The sequence below is a fragment of the Eubalaena glacialis genome, chromosome 3 (assembly GCF_028564815.1).
Source record: "Eubalaena glacialis isolate mEubGla1 chromosome 3, mEubGla1.1.hap2.+ XY, whole genome shotgun sequence".
Taxonomy (NCBI): Eukaryota; Metazoa; Chordata; class Mammalia; order Artiodactyla; family Balaenidae; genus Eubalaena; species Eubalaena glacialis.
In genome coordinates, this window is record NC_083718.1 from 83504780 (window position 1) to 83520561 (window position 15782).

Here is a 15782-nt window from a genome sequence, read left to right on the forward strand (position 1 = left end):
GTATTCTCTTACTTGTAGTCAAAAGTTCCCTTCCTTGATTGGGGAAGATAACCCTTTTCTATCTTTCACGATCCTTGTCTTCTAAGACTGCCTGCCTGGTTGCACTTGATCTGGTGGCAATTTTGTTGTACATACTGTTTGAAAAGGGCCTCGCTACCTGGTGACACATGTCTCTTTACCTCGAGTCTTTCTTACAATTCATTTCCCCTTGATTCATGGCTTGCTAAACAAAGTCTCCTTTCTTCTTCGGAAATGGACTGAGGGAAATTTGCAGATCACCTCCTATGATTTCCTTTCATGATACTTAGAAACGTGTAGTAAAGTGTTGACCACTACGGTCTTCCTTTCACTCTTTGCTCCTTCAAATAAAGAACATCCAGCAGGTCAGATTCCTGTGACCTCTATAAATCTGTTTTTCTTTCTGCCGCAAGGAATTCGCTAAGCACGTAGCATCCCCTACCATAACTCAGATGAGCTGGCAGCTCAGACCCTAGACTTACAACAGAAGTGAAGCTTTTTGCTCATACCTCCCAAAAGTGACATAACACATGATCCAATCTAATTTCTCCCAACTGAACTCTTTGGATGTCTTCAATTTTTGAAGAAATCTCAGAGGATTGTTCAAATGTTCTGGCTTCCTGTCACTTTGAAATTATTGGCAAACCCAATCTATTATGCAATGCCATTCACGCAACTAATTTTGTATGTTTCTAATACTTAGGAATTATTTAAACAAATGTTGTTTCACATCAAATCTAGGGGTAAATTCAAGAGAAAGTTGAAATCACTTCATTAAAAATGCAGTCACTGAAGTTCATTGCCATTCATATACAACTTCTTAATCATTAATAAAAATTTTGTTATATTTTAAACCTATTTTTTGCATTTTCCATTTTGGTCACGGTGGAGCATATGTCAACTAAACCTATTTCCTGCTCTACTTTCTTCGTACAATTTGTCAATGTGCTGGAAGGAAGGTTTGATGGTTTATTTATGGGTCAGATTCACTGGCCCAGGTCCCCAGTTTTCTGGTCAAACATTGTCTATGTGTTTTTGTAAGGATGATTTTGGATGAGAGTATTATTTAAATCAGTGGCCTGAATTATGGCGGTTGCCCTCTATAAGGTGGGAAGTTCTCATCCAATCCACTGACGGCCTGAATAGAACAAGGCTGACGCTCCCCCAGGTAAAAGATTATTCCTCTCAGGTGGACTTTCAGCAGAGTTTCAGCTCTGCAGACTTTGCGTGTTCCAGACATTTTAATCTCTCTTTATTTCTCTCTCTCTCTCTCTGTCCTTGTCCCTCTTTCTGTAACATATTTCTCTATGTACATATGTACATACATTTTGTAATATATATTTTGAATATTTCATCTTTCATTTCATGTACATGATTACCTATGGCCAATTAAAATAAAAATTTTCAAAGTTATTAGGAAGTGAAGTTAAAGCCAAACATCTTAATGTAATATGACACATGGGGTGTGGAATTATGACAGATATAATGAGCTTTTAGCAAATGACTGAACTTCAGCGACCAGTGCCTTAGCATGTCCTCCAAAGATTTCATTTCTGCCTTTTCAGTGATTTAGCTGTCAACGGTTTTTCTACAGTTCCTCCCTTCTATCCTGGACACGAACACTACTCTTTTCTATGCTGTCCCATTGGGCACTGAAGAGTCTTGTGATGGGTCATGGTTGGTGAAGGCCCCTGTCTGCTTTAGGAATAGAGTTGTGAGTCTCACTTTATCATACTGTAGAATGTGGGAACATACGTTTAATGGAATCAGGATGTCCCATCTCACCTGACGCAAACTCTTCCCTAGACGGCTGTCGTGTGCTTAAAATTCCTTTATCAGGAAATAAATCTCTTGTATTCCGTAAGTAAATACCAGGTTTCAATTGTGTGAAAGCAAAACTAGATATAAGATACCATTTAAGACTCACAGCATCACATATAAATGATTCAGAGTGACGTTGGGAGGGGAGAGAGAAGCAAAGCGCGAAAGGTCTGACATCTGGATGAAATGTGAACTTAGGGCACATCTGATATATTTACTTTGTTCTCCTCATTCCAAGAATGATTTAGGTCCTTGAAGACAGTAATTTGAGAAACATTTTCACTGTTTATTCTCTGTCTTCCTGTTCACGTTCCAGAACCCTCACCCTGCCATATTATCTTCACTGTCCAATTTGGTACTTTGACATATTGCCCATGCATTTAGTAATAGTCCTTTCATATCTTTCATAATTCTTCCTGCAGTTAGAAGGAAGAACTGGCCTAGTAATTTGTCTTGGCCAAATAATCAGGAAGCTTCTTAGGAATGGGGTTTTATAATGGGACAGCAGGAACAAAAGGGGAATGAGGAGGAGAGGAAGAGAAAGAGGAGACACTTGAAACCTGTGAAAGAGTCATCAGCTAGGCATGTGCCAGAAGGCCAGGACGTAAACGTTCCCTGCAGCTCAGCCACATCTTCACTGACTACTATATATTTTTTAAATAATATGATCCATTGTTATAAAAATGAAGCTATATCATTTAATATATATTGGGGAAATCATAAAGCTGTTAAAAAATGAGCATGTCTATTAAACGGCCAAAAATAATCACTGCTTATATGTTGCTGTAGTTAGTGTTACTACTTTTCAATTTTCATAAACCCACACACATGCATACATGTCTATCAGGTTACTGATTTGAGATCATCTTTTGTAATATAGATATCTCCAGCCATAGGTTGCTCTCTTTGTGCTGCATTACATTTATCCCGAAAGTTCTTGTATGTTTTCTTTCCATTTTCATCATCTCAAGGTATTTTCTGTTTGTTTGTTATTTCTGCTTCGCACCGTTGTTTATTTAGGAATGTGTTTGCAAACTCACAGATGTCACAGAAACAGAGAGCAGAATGGTGGTCAGCAGGGTCTGAGGGGTCGCGAAAATGTGGAGATGTTGGGCCAAGGGTACAAGCTTGCAATCATATGATGAATGAGTTCTCAGAGTCTACAGTACAGCATGGTGATCTAGCTAATAACACTCAGTGGTGTACTTGAATCTTGCTGAGAAATTAGACCTTAAGCATTCTCATCACACACACACACACACACACACACACACAGACACACACACACAGACACACACACACAAACAGAGAGACATACACACATTACATTGTTACTGATGAAGTGATTAATGTACTAAGTGACCGATGGTGGTAATCACTGCAGAAAGAACACATATGTCAAATCATCACATTATACACCATAAATATGTATGATTTAGTTTGTCAATGATACCTCAATAAACCCGGAGGGAAAGCATGAAAGAATAACCATCATACAGCAGAGTAACAATGTTTGAGCATCTCTGTGTTCCTTCTCCTCCTTGGCTCTCTGAGGATCTGATCCTGTTCTCCGAGAGAGCTTCCTTTAGCCATTATTCTGTGGGGGCCTTGTACCGATCTCAGAGTGGATATTCCCTTTTAGTCACGTGTACTGACCATATCTGATTTGGGTAGGGTGCAAAGTGGGGAAAGGTGGTCTGGAACCTCGTTAGTAATCTTGCAAATCATTCTTTTTCATTTTGGCACATAGTTTATTTAGTTCTCAATTCCCTCAAAAACTTATTAGGCGCCTGATATAAGTCAGTCCTCCAATCATTGCCATGTCCTACGGATCTCAGTAAGGTCCTTTTGTAGAAGTAATTTTCTGGACTGATTAAATTACTGCTTTTCCCCTAACATAATACAGCTACCATGAGGTTCCTTGGCACACAGGTGGGAAGAATACAACTTCTGTCTCTTTTCTCTGTTGTAACAGTCAACTGAAATTGGACTGCTAGTTCAAAACCACTTCTAATCTCATCTGTTACTCTTCAGGACTTACAAGTGGTGAGTTTTCTAATTCAACAAGGTTTTGAATTTCTGGGTTGTATTTTTTTTCTTTTCATTTTTTTCATTTCTGGCCTGTCAACCAGAAAGTTTTTCCTGCACATACATCTACTGAAATCCCCTGGGCAAATCAACATATGACCAACCTTTGGTCTGCCTCTAAAGATACCATGGACAACCATTACTGCAAACATTTTTGCCATTGAATAACATGTAGCACCACATTTATGGCTTCCAATATCAGAATCCTTTCCAACCACCTCCAGACACATAAGCCAATGCCACAATTTTAAGATTTGTTACAGGAGCATCCCTCCTCAAAGAACTAATTTCTATGTCAGGTCAAATAAGAGTAGCTACAGTAGAGACAACTCCCAAATATCAGTGTTGATTTTTCACTCACGTCACAGTCTGATGAGCGTTGAGCAGTAACATGGGCATCTTTTTGCTTCTGCAGTTCTGCCATGTTTGACTCCTTTACTTCTAACCACAAGAAGAGATATGCTTAAAAACTCATCCTTTTTCACGGCTTATTGGACCAGTAAGCTAGGCACTTAGAAAACAAGCTGCATAGCAAGAGTCATTTTGTAAATCAAGATAAACATTGGAATCCCCATTGTACCTGAAAGGTGGGGTCAAAGTAATCAAGAATGTTATTTCCGAGGTGAAAAAATATAAAAAGACCCTGAGGTTGTTGAGTTTTGCAGTAAGAAGAGCACGTTATACACATGGAGAGCAGGCAGCTCTTTGCCTGGTAAGGTCCCTTTAACTTCTCTTTCGTTTGTACTACCCATGTTTTCAGGGCTATTATAATTTTATGCAGAGTATACCATTAATTTCCCAAGCTGGTTTTTCTGCGGTGTCACATTAAAATTTCGGTTATATTGGAAAAGAAAAAGAACACAGAACATGAACGGGTAATAGAGTTTAAGAATCTCCTTGCTTGCTCTACTAGGTATGTCTGAGCCACTCCTCTGCTGGAGCACCTGTGGGTGGTGATGACGATGGTGATGGTGGTGACAGTGATGATGACACGGACAATGATGATCGGCCACCTCTCGAATGCCAATTATGTGCCCAGCATTGTGCCACCTGAATGACACACATTCATGTAATTTTTATGCCTAAGCAAGTTGGCACGGTAAATGTGATTTTCCCCACAGTTTCTTAAAGAGATTGAAATGCCAAGAAGTTAAATAATTTGTTCCTCAAATCAATCAAGCAATAATTAGGAAAATAACCTGGATTTGAAACTGTATAGAAATAATCATTGATACGACTCAAAATTCAGATATCACTGACTGTGAGAGCCCGAAACTCGGGATCAAAGAAGGGCAGAAATCAACCAAAATTATGATATGATATTGCTAAAAGCAGGTTTAAAAAGAAAGAAAAATTTTTTCCCATCACACAGAACAATTGTATTTTATTCAGGAAGTGAAGGATAAGTAACAATTGCTCAGCTGGTAGAAACCCATGCCCAGGTGACTGACCGACACAGAAGACAGGGAGAGAATGTCAGAGGGCGCCCAGGAGGAGAGCTGCTGCTCTTCCCACTGAGGCTCTGCGAGTCTTTCTCGGGCACCTCCCAGAGGGAAGCTGTGTAGCAGCCTCAGATAGGAAACCTCTGTCTGTCAGGAATCACCACAGGCATATTGAAGCAGAAGGGTGGAGAAGCTTCTTCCGTATCCATGCTAGGCTTTGAAGAGAAGGTGAAGGTGGAGCCCTGGATCTAGTTGAGCCGATTGTCCTTATCCTTTCGAGATGCAGATAAAAGCTCAAGCTCTTACATGCTCTTGGGTGGGCACTTCTGCTAGCAATGATGGGCAGGAGGCCCAGGAGGGCATTTCTGCTTGCACTGCTGAGGTGGGCATGGGTCAGGGCACTTTATGGGTGGGCAAGGGTCTGGACACTTGACAGGTGGACAAGGCTCAGGGCACTTAGGTAGGCACACTGGTGGTGGCTGGCAGGGCTGCTTGCACTGCTGATGTTGAGAAGACATCTTTCTGGAGTCTTAATATCTGAAAGAAAGTATATGACCGTGTTCACAAGAAGGAATTCCTGTAGAGAAAGGAGCAAAAGCTTGTGGAATAACAACAGATAGTATCTCGCCAATCTCTAAGTATGTGCTTTAATCTCTTTAATACCCTTTAATGAATTTCTGACTTCTCTCTCGCTCTTCAGAAAATCGTTTCATCAGCCCAGAGAAAACCTTCTCTTTTCCCATACAACTTTTCCAAAGAAACTCTCTTTGTTTTAAAGAAACAAGTGATGTTTTCTCTTTTGGTTTCTTTCTTTCTTTCTCTCTCTCTCTCTCTTTTTTTTTTTATGAAAACGACATCTTCAAAAAAGGCCATCACAAGTTCTAGAATCCTGGGCAAGCTCACAAGCCATTTCTATCACCATTTTCTCTCATGAGGTCCCGACAAGATGACTTACGTACAGAGCAAAGGGCATTCAGAATGAATGTAAGGGCCTCACACCTTCTAAGATAAATGCCTCTGAAATCACAGCAGAGGTCCAAGACAAAGGCATAGAAAAAGGTAAATACTTTGCTCTTTCTCCCTTCATGTCAAAATTTCCTGTTAATTTCTTTTTCAATAGAGGAATTCAAACTAGGTATCAGAAATCTAGTAAATACAATATAACATTGTGCCCGGATTCCAAGTTCCCATCCACTAAGTAGCATTATACCTATGATCATAAATTTGGACCCGTGAAACTTGCTGTCTCCAGCATAAACTCAACATTCGTGGGTCTGAGAACAAAGTTGAACTGAAGAATCAGACTCACCAGGTTCTCCAATGTCAGTCGGAACTCGAATAGCAGGAGGATAGCTGTCGTGCAGCAGAAGACCTATTTATTGGGGCTTGCTGCCCCACCCAGGGGGAAGCGGAGCTACCAAAACTGGCCTGGTCCAATCACTTCCCAACCAAAATGCAAATCCATCCATAACTGGCTTGGCAGGGACTCTGAAAACAGGAAATATCCTGTTCCAGGATCTCCTCACTGGATTACGTTCTCATAACTCACAGAGTCCCTGTCTTAGCTCTCAGTTTCAGTGGTTTATGGCAGTGGGAGCACTTGGAGTATTCTCTTACTTGTAGTCAAAAGTTCCCTTCCTTGATTGGGGAAGATAACCCTTTTCTATCTTTCACGATCCTTGACTTCTAAGACTGCCTGCCTGGTTGCACTTGATCTGGTGGCAATTTTGTTGTACATACTGTTTGAAAAGGGCCTCGCTACCTGGTGACACATGTCTCTTTACCTCGAGTCTTTCTTACAATTCATTTCCCCTTGATTCATGGCTTGCTAAACAAAGTCTCCTTTCTTCTTCGGAAATGGACTGAGGGAAATTTGCAGATCACCTCCTATGATTTCCTTTCATGATACTTAGAAACGTGTAGTAAAGTGTTGACCACTACGGTCTTCCTTTCACTCTTTGCTCCTTCAAATAAAGAACATCCAGCAGGTCAGATTCCTGTGACCTCTATAAATCTGTTTTTCTTTCTGCCGCAAGGAATTCGCTAAGCACGTAGCATCCCCTACCATAACTCAGATGAGCTGGCAGCTCAGACCCTAGACTTACAACAGAAGTGAAGCTTTTTGCTCATACCTCCCAAAAGTGACATAACACATGATCCAATCTAATTTCTCCCAACTGAACTCTTTGGATGTCTTCAATTTTTGAAGAAATCTCAGAGGATTGTTCAAATGTTCTGGCTTCCTGTCACTTTGAAATTATTGGCAAACCCAATCTATTATGCAATGCCATTCACGCAACTAATTTTGTATGTTTCTAATACTTAGGAATTATTTAAACAAATGTTGTTTCACATCAAGTCTAGGGGTAAATTCAAGAGAAAGTTGAAATCACTTCATTAAAAATGCAGTCACTGAAGTTCATTGCCATTCATATACAACTTCTTAATCATTAATAAAAATTTTGTTATATTTTAAACCTATTTTTTGCATTTTCCATTTTGGTCACGGTGGAGCATATGTCAACTAAACCTATTTCCTGCTCTACTTTCTTCGTACAATTTGTCAATGTGCTGGAAGGAAGGTTTGATGGTTTATTTATGGGTCAGATTCACTGGCCCAGGTCCCCAGTTTTCTGGTCAAACATTGTCTATGTGTTTTTGTAAGGATGATTTTGGATGAGAGTATTATTTAAATCAGTGGCCTGAATTATGGCGGTTGCCCTCTATAAGGTGGGAAGTTCTCATCCAATCCACTGACGGCCTGAATAGAACAAGGCTGACGCTCCCCCAGGTAAAAGATTATTCCTCTCAGGTGGACTTTCAGCAGAGTTTCAGCTCTGCAGACTTTGCGTGTTCCAGACATTTTAATCTCTCTTTATTTCTCTCTCTCTCTCTCTGTCCTTGTCCCTCTTTCTGTAACATATTTCTCTATGTACATATGTACATACATTTTGTAATATATATTTTGAATATTTCATCTTTCATTTCATGTACATGATTACCTATGGCCAATTAAAATAAAAATTTTCAAAGTTATTAGGAAGTGAATTTAAAGCCAAACATCTTAATGTAATATGACACATGGGGTGTGGAATTATGACAGATATAATGAGCTTTTAGCAAATGACTGAACTTCAGCGACCAGTGCCTTAGCATGTCCTCCAAAGATTTCATTTCTGCCTTTTCAGTGATTTAGCTGTCAACGGTTTTTCTACAGTTCCTCCCTTCTATCCTGGACACGAACACTACTCTTTTCTATGCTGTCCCATTGGGCACTGAAGAGTCTTGTGATGGGTCATGGTTGGTGAAGGCCCCTGTCTGCTTTAGGAATAGAGTTGTGAGTCTCACTTTATCATACTGTAGAATGTGGGAACATACGTTTAATGGAATCAGGATGTCCCATCTCACCTGACGCAAACTCTTCCCTAGACGGCTGTCGTGTGCTTAAAATTCCTTTATCAGGAAATAAATCTCTTGTATTCCGTAAGTAAATACCAGGTTTCAATTGTGTGAAAGCAAAACTAGATATAAGATACCATTTAAGACTCACAGCATCACATATAAATGATTCAGAGTGACGTTGGGAGGGGAGAGAGAAGCAAAGCGCGAAAGGTCTGACATCTGGATGAAATGTGAACTTAGGGCACATCTGATATATTTACTTTGTTCTCCTCATTCCAAGAATGATTTAGGTCCTTGAAGACAGTAATTTGAGAAACATTTTCACTGTTTATTCTCTGTCTTCCTGTTCACGTTCCAGAACCCTCACCCTGCCATATTATCTTCACTGTCCAATTTGGTACTTTGACATATTGCCCATGCATTTAGTAATAGTCCTTTCATATCTTTCATAATTCTTCCTGCAGTTAGAAGGAAGAACTGGCCTAGTAATTTGTCTTGGCCAAATAATCAGGAAGCTTCTTAGGAATGGGGTTTTATAATGGGACAGCAGGAACAAAAGGGGAATGAGGAGGAGAGGAAGAGAAAGAGGAGACACTTGAAACCTGTGAAAGAGTCATCAGCTAGGCATGTGCCAGAAGGCCAGGACGTAAACGTTCCCTGCAGCTCAGGCACATCTTCACTGACTACTATATATTTTTTAAATAATATGATCCATTGTTATAAAAATGAAGCTATATCATTTAATATATATTGGGGAAATCATAAAGCTGTTAAAAAATGAGCATGTCTATTAAACGGCCAAAAATAATCACTGCTTATATGTTGCTGTAGTTACTGTTACGACTTTTCAATTTTCATAAACCCACACACATGCATACATGTCTATCAGGTTACTGATTTGAGATCATCTTTTGTAATATAGATATCTCCAGCCATAGGTTGCTCTCTTTGTGCTGCATTACATTTATCCCGAAAGTTCTTGTATGTTTTCTTTCCATTTTCATCATCTCAAGGTATTTTCTGTTTGTTTGTTATTTCTGCTTCGCACCGTTGTTTATTTAGGAATGTGTTTGCAAACTCACAGATGTCACAGAAACAGAGAGCAGAATGGTGGTCAGCAGGGTCTGAGGGGTCGCGAAAATGTGGAGATGTTGGGCCAAGGGTACAAGCTTGCAATCATATGATGAATGAGTTCTCAGAGTCTACAGTACAGCATGGTGATCTAGCTAATAACACTCAGTGGTGTACTTGAATCTTGCTGAGAAATTAGACCTTAAGCATTCTCATCACACACACACACACACACACACACACAGACACACACACACAGACACACACACACAAACAGAGAGACATACACACATTACATTGTTACTGATGAAGTGATTAATGTACTAAGTGACCGATGGTGGTAATCACTGCAGAAAGAACACATATGTCAAATCATCACATTATACACCATAAATATGTATGATTTAGTTTGTCAATGATACCTCAATAAACCCGGAGGGAAAGCATGAAAGAATAACCATCATACAGCAGAGTAACAATGTTTGAGCATCTCTGTGTTCCTTTTCCTCCTTGGCTCTCTGAGGATCTGATCCTGTTCTCCGAGAGAGCTTCCTTTAGCCATTATTCTGTGGGGGCCTTGTACCGATCTCAGAGTGGATATTCCCTTTTAGTCACGTGTACTGACCATATCTGATTTGGGTAGGGTGCAAAGTGGGGAAAGGTGGTCTGGAACCTCGTTAGTAATCTTGCAAATCATTCTTTTTCGTTTTGGCACATAGTTTATTTAGTTCTCAATTCCCTCAAAAACTTATTAGGCGCCTGATATAAGTCAGTCCTCCAATCATTGCCATGTCCTACGGATCTCAGTAAGGTCCTTTTGTAGAAGTAATTTTCTGGACTGATTAAATTACTGCTTTTCCCCTAACATAATACAGCTACCATGAGGTTCCTTGGCACACAGGTGGGAAGAATACAACTTCTGTCTCTTTTCTCTGTTGTAACAGTCAACTGAAATTGGACTGCTAGTTCAAAACCACTTCTAATCTCATCTGATACTCTTCAGGACTTACAAGTGGTGAGTTTTCTAATTCAACAAGGTTTTGAATTTCTGGGTTGTATTTTTTTTCTTTTCATTTTTTTCATTTCTGGCCTGTCAACCAGAAAGTTTTTCCTGCACATACATCTACTGAAATCCCCTGGGCAAATCAACATATGACCAACCTTTGGTCTGCCTCTAAAGATACCATGGACAACCATTACTGCAAACATTTTTGCCATTGAATAACATGTAGCACCACATTTATGGCTTCCAATATCAGAATCCTTTCCAACCACCTCCAGACACATAAGCCAATGCCACAATTTTAAGATTTGTTACAGGAGCATCCCTCCTCAAAGAACTAATTTCTATGTCAGGTCAAATAAGAGTAGCTACAGTAGAGACAACTCCCAAATATCAGTGTTGATTTTTCACTCACGTCACAGTCTGATGAGCGTTGAGCAGTAACATGGGCATCTTTTTGCTTCTGCAGTTCTGCCATGTTTGACTCCTTTACTTCTAACCACAAGAAGAGATATGCTTAAAAACTCATCCTTTTTCACGGCTTATTGGACCAGTAAGCTAGGCACTTAGAAAACAAGCTGCATAGCAAGAGTCATTTTGTAAATCAAGATAAACATTGGAATCCCCATTGTACCTGAAAGGTGGGGTCAAAGTAATCAAGAATGTTATTTCCGAGGTGAAAAAATATAAAAAGACCCTGAGGTTGTTGAGTTTTGCAGTAAGAAGAGCACGTTATACACATGGAGAGCAGGCAGCTCTTTGCCTGGTAAGGTCCCTTTAACTTCTCTTTCGTTTGTACTACCCATGTTTTCAGGGCTATTATAATTTTATGCAGAGTATACCATTAATTTCCCAAGCTGGTTTTTCTGCGGTGTCACATTAAAATTTCGGTTATATTGGAAAAGAAAAAGAACACAGAACATGAACGGGTAATAGAGTTTAAGAATCTCCTTGCTTGCTCTACTAGGTATGTCTGAGCCACTCCTCTGCTGGAGCACCTGTGGGTGGTGATGACGATGGTGATGGTGGTGACAGTGATGATGACACGGACAATGATGATCGGCCACCTCTCGAATGCCAATTATGTGCCCAGCATTGTGCCACCTGAATGACACACATTCATGTAATTTTTATGCCTAAGCAAGTTGGCACGGTAAATGTGATTTTCCCCACAGTTTCTTAAAGAGATTGAAATGCCAAGAAGTTAAATAATTTGTTCCTCAAATCAATCAAGCAATAATTAGGAAAATAACCTGGATTTGAAACTGTATAGAAATAATCATTGATACGACTCAAAATTCAGATATCACTGACTGTGAGAGCCCGAAACTCGGGATCAAAGAAGGGCAGAAATCAACCAAAATTATGATATGATATTGCTAAAAGCAGGTTTCAAAAGAAAGAAAAATTTTTTCCCATCACACAGAACAATTGTATTTTATTCAGGAAGTGAAGGATAAGTAACAATTGCTCAGCTGGTAGAAACCCATGCCCAGGTGACTGACCGACACAGAAGACAGGGAGAGAATGTCAGAGGGCGCCCAGGAGGAGAGCTGCTGCTCTTCCCACTGAGGCTCTGCGAGTCTTTCTCGGGCACCTCCCAGAGGGAAGCTGTGTAGCAGCCTCAGATAGGAAACCTCTGTCTGTCAGGAATCACCACACGCATATTGAGGCTGAAGGGTGGAGAAGCTTCTTCCGTATCCATGCTAGGCTTTGAAGAGAAGGTGAAGGTGGAGCCCTGGATCTAGTTGAGCCGATTATCCTTATCCTTTCGAGATGCAGATAAAAGCTCAAGCTCTTACATGCTCTTGGGTGGGCACTTCTGCTAGCAATGATGGGCAGGTGGCCCAGGAGGGCATTTCTGCTTGCACTGCTGAGGCGGGCATGGGTCAGGGCACTTTATGGGTGGGCAAGGGTCTGGACACTTGACAGGTGGGCAAGGCTCAGGGCACTTAGGTAGGCACACTGGTGGTGGCTGGCAGGGCTGCTTGCACTGCTGAGGCGGGCATGGGTCAGGGCACTTTATGGGTGGGCAAGGGTCTGGACACTTGACAGGTGGACAAGGCTCAGGGCACTTAGGTAGGCACACTGGTGGTGGCTGGCAGGGCTGCTTGCACTGCTGATGTTGAGAAGACATCTTTCTGGAGTCTTAATATCTGAAAGAAAGTATATGACCGTGTTCACAAGAAGGAATTCCTGTAGAGAAAGGAGCAAAAGCTTGTGGAATAACAACAGATAGTATCTCGCCAATCTCTAAGTATGTGCTTTAATCTCTTTAATACCCTTTAATGAATTTCTGACTTCTCTCTCGCTCTTCAGAAAATCGTTTCATCAGCCCAGAGAAAACCTTCTCTTTTCCCATACAACTTTTCCAAAGAAACTCTCTTTGTTTTAAAGAAACAAGTGATGTTTTCTCTTTTGGTTTCTTTCTTTCTTTCTCTCTCTCTCTCTTTTTTTTTTTTATGAAAACGACATCTTCAAAAAAGGCCATCACAAGTTCTAGAATCCTGGGCAAGCTCACAAGCCATTTCTATCACCATTTTCTCTCATGAGGTCCCGACAAGATGACTTATGTACAGAGCAAAGGGCATTCAGAAAGAATGTAAGGGCCTCACACCTTCTAAGATAAATGCCTCTGAAATCACAGCAGAGGTCCAAGAGTAAGGCATAGAAAAAGGTAAATACTTTGCTCTTTCTCCCTTCATGTCAAAATTTCCTGTTAATTTCTTTTTCAATAGAGGAATTCAAACTAGGTATCAGAAATCTAGTAAATACAATATAACATTGTGCCCGGATTCCAAGTTCCCATCCACTAAGTAGCATTATACCTATGATCATAAATTTGGACCCATCAAACATGCTGCCTCCAGCATAAACTCAACATTCGTGGGTCTGAGAACAAAGTTGAACTGAAGAATCAGACTCACCAGGTTCTCCAATGTCAGTCGGAACTCGAGTAGCAGGAGGATAGCTGTCGTGCAGCAGAAGACCTATTTATTGGGGCTTGCTGCCCCACCCAGGGGGAAGCGGAGCTACCAAAACTGGCCTGGTCCAATCACTTCCCAACCAAAATGCAAATCCATCCATAACTGGCTTGGCAGGGACTCTGAAAACAGGAAATATCCTGTTCCAGGATCTCCTCACTGGATTACGTTCTCATGACTCACAGAGTCCCTGTCTTAGCTCTCAGTTTCAGTGGTTTATGGCAGTGGGAGCACTTGGAGTATTCTCTTACTTGTAGTCAAAAGTTCCCTTCCTTGATTGGGGAAGATAACCCTTTTCTGTCTTTCACGATCCTTGACTTCTAAGACTGCCTGCCTGGTTGCACTTGATCTGGTGGCAATTTTGTTGTACATACTGTTTGAAAAGGGCCTCGCTACCTGGTGACACATGTCTCTTTACCTCGAGTCTTTCTTACAATTCATTTCCCCTTGATTCATGGCTTGCTAAACAAAGTCTCCTTTCTTCTTCGGAAATGGACTGAGGGAAATTTGCAGATCACCTCCTATGATTTCCTTTCATGATACTTAGAAACGTGTAGTAAAGTGTTGACCACTACGGTCTTCCTTTCACTCTTTGCTCCTTCAAATAAAGAACATCCAGCAGGTCAGATTCCTGTGACCTCTATAAATCTGTTTTTCTTTCTGCCGCAAGGAATTCGCTAAGCACGTAGCATCCCCTACCATAACTCAGATGAGCTGGCAGCTCAGAGCCTAGACTTACAACAGAAGTGAAGCTTTTTGCTCATACCTCCCAAAAGTGACATAACACATGATCCAATCTAATTTCTCCCAACTGAACTCTTTGGATGTCTTCAATTTTTGAAGAAATCTCAGAGGATTGTTCAAATGTTCTGGCTTCCTGTCACTTTGAAATTATTGGCAAACCCAATCTATTATGCAATGCCATTCACGCAACTAATTTTGTATGTTTCTAATACTTAGGAATTATTTAAACAAATGTTGTTTCACATCAAATCTAGGGGTAAATTCAAGAGAAAGTTGAAATCACTTCATTAAAAATGCAGTCACTGAAGTTCATTGCCATTCATATACAACTTCTTAATCATTAATAATAATTTTGTTATATTTTAAACCTATTTTTTGCATTTTCCATTTTGGTCACGGTGGAGCATATGTCAACTAAACCTATTTCCTGCTCTACTTTCTTCGTACAATTTGTCAATGTGCTGGAAGGAAGGTTTGATGGTTTATTTATGGGTCAGATTCACTGGCCCAGGTCCCCAGTTTTCTGGTCAAACATTGTCTATGTGTTTTTGTAAGGATGATTTTGGATGAGAGTATTATTTAAATCAGTGGCCTGAATTATGGCGGTTGCCCTCTATAAGGTGGGAAGTTCTCATCCAATCCACTGACGGCCTGAATAGAACAAGGCTGACGCTCCCCCAGGTAAAAGATTATTCCTCTCAGGTGGACTTTCAGCAGAGTTTCAGCTCTGCAGACTTTGCGTGTTCCAGACATTTTAATCTCTCTTTCTCTCTCTCTCTCTCTCTCTGTCCTTGTCCCTCTTTCTGTAAGATATTTCTCTATGTACATACATTTTGTAATATACATTTTGAATATTTCATCTTTCATTTCATGTACATGATTACCTATGGCCAATTAAAATAAAAATTTTCAAAGTTATTAGGAAGTGAAGTTAAAGCCAAACATCTTAATGTAATATGACACATGGGGTGTGGAATTATGACAGATATAATGAGCTTTTAGCAAATGACTGAACTTCAGCGACCAGTGCCTTAGCATGTCTTCCAAAGATTTCATTTCTGCCTTTTCAGTGATTTAGCTGTCAACAGTTTTTCTACAGTTCCTCCCTTCGATCCTGGACACGAACACTACTCTTTTCTATGCTGTCCCCTTGGGCACTGAAGAGTCTTGTGATGGGTCATGGTTGGTGAAGGCCCCTGTCTGCTTTAG